The sequence below is a fragment of the Topomyia yanbarensis genome, chromosome 2 (genome assembly GCF_030247195.1).
Source record: "Topomyia yanbarensis strain Yona2022 chromosome 2, ASM3024719v1, whole genome shotgun sequence".
Lineage (NCBI taxonomy): Eukaryota > Metazoa > Arthropoda > Insecta > Diptera > Culicidae > Topomyia > Topomyia yanbarensis.
This window is the reverse complement of record NC_080671.1, coordinates 342,939,548-342,951,761: the sequence shown is the minus strand read 5'-3', so window position 1 is coordinate 342,951,761 and position 12,214 is coordinate 342,939,548. Positions and strand designations below refer to the sequence as shown.

Here is a 12,214-nt window from a genome sequence, read left to right as displayed (position 1 = left end):
GCGTAAAGAGGCTATTGCTAACGATATCATTGGCCTGTTTCAAGTCAGTAACGACTACGCGCAGTTTATCTGACTGAACCTTTTTAATCTCGGTTACGGCCGAGTATCGTTTTGTCAGCTCCCGTGCAACAGTTATGCTGTTTAACGGTTTATTTTTGGGCCGAAAGTATACCACCCAAGGACCAGCGGATCCATCCTGGTAAACCTTGACTCGGGGGGGCTGTGAGACATTGGGGGGAAGTGGATCGATCATAACATTATCTGTCTCAGTATCAGATATATGTTCTTCCCCATAATATTCGTCTTCGGAGGGTGATCCTTCTGTTTGTTCCATTTTGTTGCGGGAGCAACACGCTCGACCGCACTGTTTAACTTAAATCAAAATAAAAAATCAAAAGCAATAAAAAGAAAAAAAATCGATAAGAAAAGTAAAAAACAAAACACTTCACCAGTTGGTTCCTGACGAGCTGGTAGGTGAATTGATCCTTCGTTTGTTTTATCCGTCACCCGCGTGACCTTCACACAATAGAGCTGATATAGCTCGTCTAAACAAAGCCGTCTTTCAGGCAAGAAAACTGTTTAGTAACTTCACTGCACCGATATCGCAGGTAATAAGAAAAGGTAAGTGTATCATGTCAATGAACAAATTAAGCAGCTCATCAAGACTAACAATCTGAATTATTAAAATGATGAGGTTAACTATTAGGATTTTCAATAAATGAACGAAAAATAGTTTGAAATTGTTTAATTTTCAATAAATTACTTTGAAAAGGCTACTTAAACTCATTAGCTGAAACATCTGAGGGCATCACTCAATGCGAAATTTTCTCACCTTTCGAATGGAACTAAAACATTTAAAATACAAAGTATACTTTTAAAGTTAGAGGTATTTTAAGACAAATAAGTTTTTTACACTAAAAGTTCAATAACTCTGTAACGGTTGAGATTTGATGGTATGTGTAGAACAATTTTTTTCTCCAAATGTGGCAGTCTATCACCCCCCGAGAGATTCTTAACCATGAACCAAACACCCTGTATAAATATAATAGGTGATATAAAAAATATAAAACCAGGTGAAATATTTTTATAAAAGAGTGTCACGCCCTCGATAATGGTGTTGAAATGCTCTATGTCGCTGTAAAACTTATTTGGGGGACGTACAATTCCTGTTGGTCATATTCCATCATGAAAATAATCCGACCGAAAAGTTATTTTCGACTTGTTATCCTCCATCTATGACAGGTGGAGGAAAACAAACCGTTGAACACACTAATGTGGTTTTCGTTTGAGACGAAACTGAGTCAGTTCCTAACCCCAACTGCTGTCAAAATGTATGAACTGACAGCGGTTGGGGTTAGAACCTGACTCAGTTTCAGGTTCAAGCGAAATCGCCATAATAGAGTTACAGATTGTCAAGTACTCTATAGATTTGAAAGGCGCGTTTCCAATGAAACGTATCCATCAGATCTTTTATGACAAATTGGGAGATCTGGCCACCCTGGTGTACAGGCTGAAATTAATGAGGGCTAAGTTCGAGCATTGCGTGTAAACAAGGCAAAGAAAAATAGAATCAGTGGAGTCAGAGATGCCAGATTTGCAGACAAGTCTGCAAATTCGCAGACTTAATTTAAGCCGCAGATTTTTTCGATGGCGCAGATATTTGCAGATTTTTCCGTTTGGTTGCAGATTTTTTAGTTTGGTTGCAGATATTTGCAGATTTTAGAATATAAAGGCTTTTGGTTACACTAGCTTTCCTCACATTTTTTGTTCTTCCCAGACTTTAAAAATTATTACTGCAGACATTTGAAAACAGTACCTGGCATCTCTGAGTGGAGTCGAGGAAACGTCAATCAGTTTGATATCTGCGGAGGTGGAAAATAAATTGTGCTCCGTGTTCTGATGAATTTGTGATAGTTATCAACATATTTTTGAAAAGTGAAAGATTACTTGTAGCGCTTATCAATTAGTGGAGTGTATTTCGATAGCAAGTCAATTGACGTTGGCTGCACGGTCCAGTTGACGATTTGCGTAAATTGAGATTTTGCCCCAGCTTGGCGTTCAGCAAACTGCTGTTTGTAGCTGATTGGAATATAATGGTGAGAAATTTTTCTGCGGTTTAGCTACATAGATAGCTACTATATGGAATGATGCTAGTGATGTATGCTTATATTGGCGCTTTGGGTGGATGACATCATCGATGCTTCGGCAATGGTTTTTATATGCATTCAAAATTATATTCCACATTCAGCAGAATTTTCTTTCCTTTTGAAGAGCGGCTGTGGACTGCTGGTTTCGGTGATCAAAACTCTCGATGCCAGTGAAACGAACGAGCAGCGGGAGCGGAAAAAGCACAAGATCGAAAGAGAGTTCCGCAAAACTGATCAAAGGCTCAACGAACTTGTCTCGCGGAACGATGGCGATCTTACTCGAGTTATGCAGCTGTTCGGCAAGGTGTCGACTCAGATTACTAGTTCCCGGGAAAGAATTCATGTTGTAAAGGAAAATCTGCAGACGTGTAAGCAGTTACTGCGATGCCGGCGGGAGGAACTGAAGAAGTTATACACGGATGCCGTCCAGCACAAGTATGTGCTGGAAATTTGGGTCAGGTCAACGAACTGCGCCGGACTCCCCAGCAGCTGGCTTCTTTCATGGGCAAGAAACATTATTTACACGCCACAAAACTGCTCATGTCGGCCATTGAGGTGACCGAGGGTCCGCTGAAAGATGTGGAAGGTCTGAACGATCTGCGGCAAGACTTTGAGAACAAACGGCAGCAGTTGTACGGGAAGTTACTAGAGGAACTGAACAAGCATCTGTACGTTTCAAGTACGGCTGAAGTGCTACAGAGCTTCCAACGGCAGAGCTCCGGACGGAATAGTCAGTATACAGCCAGTACAGCAGCATCGCCGTTCCAGCGGAACGTCCTGCGGCGTTCCGCCGAACGAATGGAAGCTAATACGAAGGCCAGAAGGGCGTTGTTTGAAATTGCACAGAATGGTTAGTGTTAATGCTTGGTTTAATTCGTATTATTAATTCGCTATCTCGTTTTTTAGGTTATCTCGATGTCGACAAGAGTGAAATCATCGAAGACACAGATCTGTTGGATCCAGATGTCAATTCCACTTATTTTATAGGAATCATAATTGAGTGCTTTGCGTTGTTGAATAAAGTGCCTGAATCTATAGAGGTAAATTTGTGTATGCGTTATATCCAGTGAAATTAAATTGATTTTTTCTTTCCAGTCTATAAGAGTACAAATGCAAAGCGAACTGCTAACGATCGTCACAAGGTCCACTCATCACATTATCATGCTCAATCAGCAGCAGCAACAAACGAACCAGTACCAACCCCGGAAATCCTTCGGCAAACGCCGATGAACAACGAGAGGAAAACATTCCTATACTCGAACTGTTGGATTTAGTGTTCAAACAGTTGAAACTGATTGCCACCGCTCATCAGTTAACGCTGAAAAACTACCACAACGTAATGCATCGCTACAACCTCACCCAGGTAAAGGCGTACGATTTGATCGAGTACTGGGGACAAGCGCAGGCAGTGTTGAAGTTGGTTCTGACAGACTACTTGGACATTCAGAATGACAGCAGTGATGAGTTGATGCGGGCGCAGTTCACAGAGCAGACGACCAACATCAATACGTTTTTTAGCCGACGGAAAATTCAGGGCAAAAAGATGCTGTTCAAATTTGACAAGTCTTCTCACACGGCCTTACTGGAACCGGATGCTGGCGGGAAAGAGCATCGCCGGAACCCGTCAAATGTGTCCAACAGTACGGCTAAGGAGGACGCGTTGAATCAGTCGGGAAGTAATGGGCGTGAATTGTTGAATGCTAGCTTCAGTAATAAGCAAATTTCTGGGCCTCTGGGACCAGATCGGAAGAAACAGGAACGATCTCTTGTATGCGCGCCGGATGCTGCTTTGGTGCGACAGATTTATCTACCAATGATGGGTTACATTCATGAAATCGAAGGTTTTATGAAGTGTAAATCAGGGTAAGGTTTGTTTATTTCTTTTTTCAATTCCAACATTTGACGTAATTTTCATTTTTCAGTCAACTGTGTAGTTTGAACACTTTTTTGGCAAACTACGTGAAGGACGCATATCTGGCACGAGGACATAATCGGAATCTACAGTTGACGATAGAATCGCTGTCGAAGACTCAGGACGCTTGGCGTTCAATCATCACACCGGAGGAAATGAAGAGACTTGGGTTGACGCGACCACTTCTACAGAATACCGTTCTGGTCGAAAGTCGTATGTAGTTTTTGTTATTGCGATTTATTTTCTGTGATTCGTAATCTATTTCCATGTACCACAGGAATCTCCGAAACCAAAAAACTTATCCTGGATCTACCCACGTACTCCGACGAACTGCTCAAAATGGTTTGTTCGTTGTTGAAAACCTATCGGGAAACCTGTCAGGCTGCCTACCGAGGAATCGTTCAACCCGAAACTGAGGACAAGCGGATCTACAGCGTAGCTTGGCTGAAGGATGACGACATAATCAGATTCCTCAAGTAAGTATTTAATCAGATCCCCCAACTTGTTTGGAAATGCATAAGTATACAAACACAATTTGGTTCTTAGATCCCTCCCCAACTGGACAGATCTCAAAACGTACAACGCTCGGCACCGGCAGCAGCAATCGAACCAGAAGCGACTGATGAAGACGGAACCGTCGGAAGAGGAAAGTCCGACGGCTGTACAACAACGAAATGTTCGCGAGGCTGAAATGTTGACCAGCAATCTCGGTGAAGGAGGCATTTCGCAGCAGGAAATCCTTTCCGATATTGGGGTGCTAAAAAAGCTAATTCCACGATTGCCAAGAGGAATCAGGAAAAATGATGCATTTTGTAATGGATTTGACAGTAAAATTCAATTGTTTTTCAATGATTTTATGTATTTGAAAAGGTTCGTTTGTAAATGTTTTCTTTGAAGTATAAAATAAATAGTTTTCAAAATATGTCGTAAAAATAATGGTGCCAAATTTTATTGGACACAGCTTATAGATTTTATTTCTTAGTAACAGTATGTTTTATCATATTTGAATGATCAAAATGTAAAAAATCAAGTAGCGATAGGTCGAATACAGATTATATTCGGATTTCTTTTTTTTCAAATCATTGTCAAGTCTATGGAAATTAGAGCAATTAAATGTTTATCATGTTTCTCTATTGTAGGGTAAATAAATAAAACTCGAACGTTCTGAGAGAGATGTTCCTAATAATGCCATTGCTAAGCATTCGTTCAGAAAATAAATCTAGTTTCGTCCTTCTCAAATGGTAAAAGTCATAGTTTTAATTCACTTTTTAATGCAGACTGCAGACTTTATCAATTATTCTTTGAAGTGCGGTTGCGGTAATACCGCGCGGTAAAAGCTCATTACCCGCACCGCATCCGCGGGAAAAAGTGTCTCACCGCACCGCATTTTTTGCGGTGCGGGTGCGGTAAATACCGCGCGGTTGCAGTAATTACCGCAACCGCGACGAACCCTACCCAGGACTCAACATTAGATTCATACATACAAAGCAACAAGTAATAATTACAGGTATTCGTCTGGCAACCGGGGGAAGTACATCTCAAACGCAGAACTTATCATTTCAATGATGGCCTTGGATCTGCGTTGCCTGTGTTCAAGGCACCATAGCTTTGTCCGTCAGGTCAAGGATGTATGAAACCCGCTAGCCACCACCCTCGGCCCTAGCTGCCCATAAAGGGATAAAAAAAATTTGTGAGGTAAAAAGTGGAAGCTGCGCGAAACGAAAAAAAGAAAGCATCTAGCTGCAGGTCCCGTTCCAGGTATGAAGCAATCATGTCGCAGATAATTACTACATTCGCAAAATCAAAAATTTCCGTTATTTTCACTAATTGTACATTCTACGGAATTAGTTGCAAAATTGTGCATATTTCCAATCAGATAGCGCGAAAATCTTCTGTTTTCATTTAGTTCAATGGCAGTTATGTACCATTTCTGCCGAAAATTTCGAAATGGGGCTCCTGTATTGAAACTTTTTTTCAAAAATTTCGTATTCAAAAATCGGTTAAAAACAAAAATTATGCCAAGTATGGCAAACAAAACGGTGAGTGCCGTTGACAAACTTAAGCGCAAAGCAAAGCGGTCTGTGAACATAGCTGAGCACAACAATGGGGCATCATCGCATTCTGCTGCGTAAGCATATCATCGGCCTAACCTCCGTTCTTACCTTCGCAATCATTCGAAACCTCCTCATAGTCCATTTCCAGGGCGGCCAAATTTTCTCGTGCTTCCTTGAACATCGGCTCCTCCATGCCCTCATTCAGATGGTCAAATGTAATCTAAAGAACGGTAAATATATGGCCTGTTGTTTGTTGTACCGCGGTGATGTAGTGCCCAAAGATGTCAACACTGCGATAGCCTCCATTAAATTCCGGCGAGATATCCGTTTTGTCGACTGGTGTCCCACTGAATTCAAAGTTAGGTTTAAGTAACAACCAATATAACTGACGTGTTTACCTTTCAGTTGATTTCTGGTCGACACGGAACCGACGGTTGTGGATCAGGTACGGAACGGGCCCTACCGGAAGTTGTTCCACCCGGACAACATGATCAGTGGAAAGGAACTTGAAAATTTTTGCTATTAAAAAAAAATGCGTCAGCTCCACTTGAAAATTTGGAAGAGAATGACAATCTGGGTCTTTCCAATTAACAGGGCCTACTTTGTTGATTTTTTATACATGGCGGGTTGCGTCTTTTCGGAACACGTGCTTCTGGGCGAGCACGTGTTTGTTGCGAAATGGTTTGGCATGATGAATGTAATTCTATGCACAAAATGTGTTCGTGTTTGTTTTTATATCTAGATTTAGCGCTAGTGTATTATTAAGTAATAAGTATTTTTAAAGGTAAAATACAAAAAAGTACACAATCATTTTCACCTACCGACTCTAAATCGTTTGTATGTCTATTTTATATTTGCGCCAAGTGGTGCAATGACATGAACATGAACAGTAGTCATACATTTCAGGGTTCATCTCAGCTGAACCAACAAGCATTTGCCTAACGGGAAGTGGATTCGAAGTATTCATGTATGCAACCGGGATATCGATGCGAATGCCGAAGCATAGAAAGAAGCGAAGATAATAATTGATTCACTTGCAAGTGCTCATTTCCATACATGGATTCTCCACCAGTGAAACCACCGAGAGCTGTGAAATACGGCAAAGAAACGGTAATTGGGGGTGTTAGTTCGATTTAAAAATAGTGCGAAATGATAGTTAACAGTGGCATTCATCGTGGTAATGTGTTATTCAGTGCAGAAAAGGCGCAGCTGTCTGGAAATTTGTGTTTATTTTTGTGGGTGTTCATGTCATCCTCTGTGGGTTGACCTTTTTACGTGAGTAAGAAAAAAATACACCCCTTCAGAGTGAAGATGGCAAAATGAGGGAACGTCAAATGCAATCGAGCTAACCTCGCGTCAGCGAAACATGGTTGCCAGATGGTCAGCCGGATGTTGCAGTTGTCGAACGGACTAGTTCATTTCTCGACAAACATATGATTACGGCTTAAAAGCCAACTGTCAAAATTCTCTGAAAGAAAATTTCGGACAAACCGTTACTCACCAATCACAGATGTCGGTAGTAAACAAAAGAGAAAAGTTTTCTTTTTCATAACCTGCTGTGAACTATGTTTGGCCAGTAACGGTTTGTCCGGAATTTCCTTTCAGAGAGAATTTTGACAGTTGGCTTTTAAGCCGTAATCATATGTTTGTCGAGATTTCTGTGAAATGGGTCATTAACAGCGATGCCAACCTTCCAGTTTAAACTGGATTCTTCCAGTTTTTTTTACAACATCCAGTCAAACAGACAATCGGAAAAATCTTCCAGTTTTTTTTAATTTTAGCCAGTTTTATCCAGTTTTTTTTAATATTCATTTATTTAGTTTTCTTTCTCACAAATTGTAACTCGATTCACAGAATTTTCAAGCAAGCGATGGGATGATGCAGAGTGCCGCAGAATAAGATTTAAATCCACCGTGACCTGAACTCTTTTTATACTACTTGTGAGTAAAACGGAACAAGAATGTACATTTTGATACGATTTCAAATGAATTTTACTCAAACATAAAGGTGGCAGTACATTGTGTCAAATATTTACATGAACATTTGTTGTATTCGCAGCTAGTTGCTATACTATCGTAAGAAAGGATTAAGCGCATTCTCAAGTTTAGTAAAGGGTCTTAAATTTACGATTTTGTGGATTTTAAGTAGATTGAAAGTCTTCAAAACAGTAAAATTCGTAACTATTAGAATTACATTCAAATTCAGATGTTTTAATATTTTTTAAAATTTGGACAACAATATCAAAAACTGACTCAAATTTTCAATAAAAGATTTGGAACATACGTGTTTACTTAAAATTACGTTCATTGAATCGTTGACTTAAACATAACAAGAGTATAGTAGGTTTTTTCGAGTATCCAGTTTTTTCCAGTTTTTTTTCTAGAAAGGTTCCAGTTTTTTTGAAAAAAATGTTGGCAACGCTGGTCATTAAGCCATATGCTGTTTTTATTTTTTTTCCGATGCAGCTGAAGTTGGAGATACGTAGTCGGGTTTTTTTACATTTTTGTACGCAAAATAACGAATAATCTTTATAAAATAGAATTATTACGACGCCATCCTCCACTGAGCTACCTTGATCCCTATCCTTTTGCTGGGATAACTGTCAAAAATGCTAATCCATGTAGCTAAATTCACTATCAAGGAAGAGTGATACAGTAAAGACCCGTTTTTATCAGCCACTTGGTGGATTTTAGGCTGATAAAACAAGGACATTGATAAAATCGGGACATATAGTTTTCTTTCTTTTTAAGAAACCGAAGCTCTTAAGATATAATTTTTTCTAGTCCCTAGATATAGCCTCATAACCTTTCCTGATTATTTAGCTTAAACTTCCCTTAAGGGGATCTGACAGTGTCAAACTGGCACATGTTTTCATTTTCGTAGAAAATCAATTAAAAAATATTCTGAAATTTGAAGGGGTTGAACATATATATTGTTATATTCATCTCTATCGGTTTATCCAGCTTTTTACGTGCCATAATGGCGGTCTAAATTGTTCAGTTTGTAATACGTTTAATGGCCCTTTTTTGACAATAATCGTTTACGTCGACCCCCCCAAGGAGATTAAGTCATCCTATGTTAGTCCAAAGCGTTGGATGTTTATTCAATGAACGACCGACATTTTCAACTGGGCGTTGCTGTCAAACTGGCGTAAACGATTGTCAAAAAAGGCAATTAAACGTATTACGAACTGAACAATTTAGACTGCCATTATGGCACGTGAAAAGCTGGATATAATAAAAGAGAAATTTTACTCTTCATTTAATGACCCAATTGAAATTCCATTTTCGTTGGAATCTATGAGTATTATATCCCGAATAGAAATCTATAGTAGCAAAACCTTAATATTCACTGTAACAGTACAGTAATTTTAAAATATTTTACAGTATAATCCGTCTCTCAACGACTTGCCAATGTTATTTATGTGATCTGATCTGATGCACTCTGTAAATGTATAATCAGTTTGCACTTAATTTGAAAAAAAAAAATCATTTTATTTCCGTTTTTGTATCAATTTTGTGCTCTTTCGTAAAAAAGTTTGTTCAACAAACACTGATCCACTTCGTTAAACGTAGAGCTAGTTACTTGTCGGACGTTGACGTCTTACACGAAACGCACCGTTTCGATAAATACAGCCCGGGGACAATCTGACAGAAAGTGTTTGTATCATATATATTTATCAACGATTTGATGATGTTGTCTTGTCTTGTTTTTTGCGCGGCTCACATCAGAAGTCTTCGAGTGTTGTTCTTGGTTCCCATCAGAATTTTACCACGAAATCGCTCGCCTCGATTGTCGCTGATTAACAGAAAGCTGAGGGAACGGTTTTGTCCAGAGGATTTCGTGTCTGGTTGGATGTAGATTCGAATACACAGTTTTTTTAAAATATACTAGAAGCTGACAAATCAAAGCCATTTATATTGAGCAGCGATTTTTCTAGTTTTGAGTTATCTATGTTTAGTCTGATGGAAAAAGACAGACTTATGACAAACGGCGAATTCAATTTGGAGATGAAAGTTGAAAAGTTAGTATTGGCGCCCTCTATGCGGTCACAGGTAGAACTAAAATTTTCTAACCAAACATAACTCGTATCATGCACTACAATTTTTCCGAACATAGTATTCAGCTTAATCTAACCATTAAGTCACAAAAATGTATAGTTGGTGGGAATCGAATACCGATACACAACCATGCACTGCTAGGCCCCATGCAAAACTGACTCAGACATCACTTTGTTAAAAGTTTAATAACTTCTTTTAACAAAGCCGGATTGACTAGCAGTCTTCGACTAAGTTGTAGACAATTAAATTATCTTTCTTATATTCACTTACTGTGATGATACGATGCATACAGTGCCACCTAACGGCAAAAATGCGCGCTAGTGGGCTTTCTCCACGTAAATTGTCGAAAAATCAAATTTGGTGCAATTACTCCTGGTGGGACTAGGAATCGACTCAGGGGTCGATAGGGGTCATTTTTTTGTGTCACTCTACTGTTCATGGATTCAAAAACTTTAATTTCATCAACTTTGCACGCACGTAAATATACTAATTTAATAGATGCTAATCTATAAGGCCAGACGTAACTTACCAATTTAGACTGGTTGATTTTTTGACTTTTAGCTCCACCAGGCTCTACTGATTCCTTTTATGGCCTTTAGTAATTGTGCAAATTTTGGTACCGATCGGTTGTGTCTACGGACCTTCCAAAAATTCCAAATTTCATATGGAAATTAGAATGGAAAATCTGTTAAAATTGAAAATAAATTCTTAAAAATCACCTCATCAATCAATTCATGAGAACACTATATATTTCTAAAGGTATTCTTCTACTGAACACATTCGTGGAACATTGCACGTTTGTGGAAATTCGCTGAGAAAAGTTATTAACTAAAGAAGTGGCATGACTTCAAAACAGGTGGATTTTATTATTAATCATAGCAAACAAGGTTATTCGCCTCTTTGCGGGTTAGAGAAATCTTTTTTGGAAAAATCTCTAACCCTATGTGCAGGGTTGGGAATCGAACCCAGGTGAGCTGCGTACAAAGCATTTAATTTACCAATCCCCTACTCTATATTTTAAGATTATCAGAAATTTCCTGATCATCTCAGATATTTACATAGATTGTTGTTTGTTAACCATCATAGACAAAGAATCGTTTGACCGGAAACACATGTGAACGTGGCAAAATACACGGTGGATCGGAACAAATGAATGAAAAGAATTTTATAATGATGCGCATTTTGATTCAGATGATTTTTTTATCACGATTCATTGCAAAATGGTGTCTAAATGTTATGTTTCAGCTTTCGCTTTATTCACCCCGGCCCAGGTTTCAGTAACGGTCGACCGCAATAATAGCTGCAACGTAAACTCACTCTCAATCAGAATACGAGATACAAAGCCTAATACACTTGACTTTCCCATTCGTACAATTTTATACCTCTTTCTCTCTCTCTCTCTCTCTCTCTCTCTCTCTCTCTCAATAGAACCTTGTTATTTTTCTTTTCAACGTCCTCTTCTTACATAAGGATTTAATAGAGAAACAACGAGGTATTTGTGCACAGAAAAATAATTGAAGCCAAAGAATAGGTTCGCTTTACTTAGTTATTTTAAGTTAGCTCATTAAAACAATTTTTATAAATTCTGTAATCTAAAAAGAATTTATCAATTTTACTGAGCGTGGTGAATTTGGCACCATTTGCATCTGGTATACTGCCGTTATAAGTATATTTGCCCCTTGTTCTATGGGATTCCCTATATTCATGGGACAATTATGCGTAGAACGGCAGTATACTAAACCTGCACAAAACGTTGCATAACGCAAGGCTGATTTGTGGAATACACTTAAAATCCATTACCTACCAGTAGTGATTTGATTCAGTCATTTGTTATGCAAATTTACAATATTATGACAGCTCGGCTAAGCGAGGTGTTTCATGAAGCCAAAATTACGACTGCACTTTACTGGGGCTACTTAGAAAAACTTTATAAAGAGAACTGCGGAGAGAAAAACAGCATTAAAGCTTAATTTACCTAATTTTGAGTATACCCCAAACAACTCAAAAGTACGTTCCTCCACGGAAGACCTCGACTGAGTC

At 38.9% G+C, this 12,214-nt stretch overlaps 1 long non-coding RNA gene and 1 pseudogene across 1 annotated transcript; one reads left to right on the top strand and one right to left on the bottom strand.

Annotated features, from left to right (window-relative positions):
* Positions 1-284: 284 nt before the first annotated feature.
* LOC131684108 (exocyst complex component 4-like) lies at positions 285-5,306 on the top strand (annotated as a pseudogene).
* Positions 5,307-6,287: 981 nt separating this feature from the next.
* Positions 6,288-6,967, bottom strand: LOC131684113 (uncharacterized). Its single transcript, XR_009304618.1, has 3 exons — positions 6,935-6,967; positions 6,512-6,632; positions 6,288-6,460 (listed from the first exon to the last, which is right to left on the bottom strand). It is a non-coding gene; the product is annotated as an uncharacterized LOC131684113 (long non-coding RNA).
* Between the last annotated feature and the right edge of the window lie 5,247 nt (positions 6,968-12,214).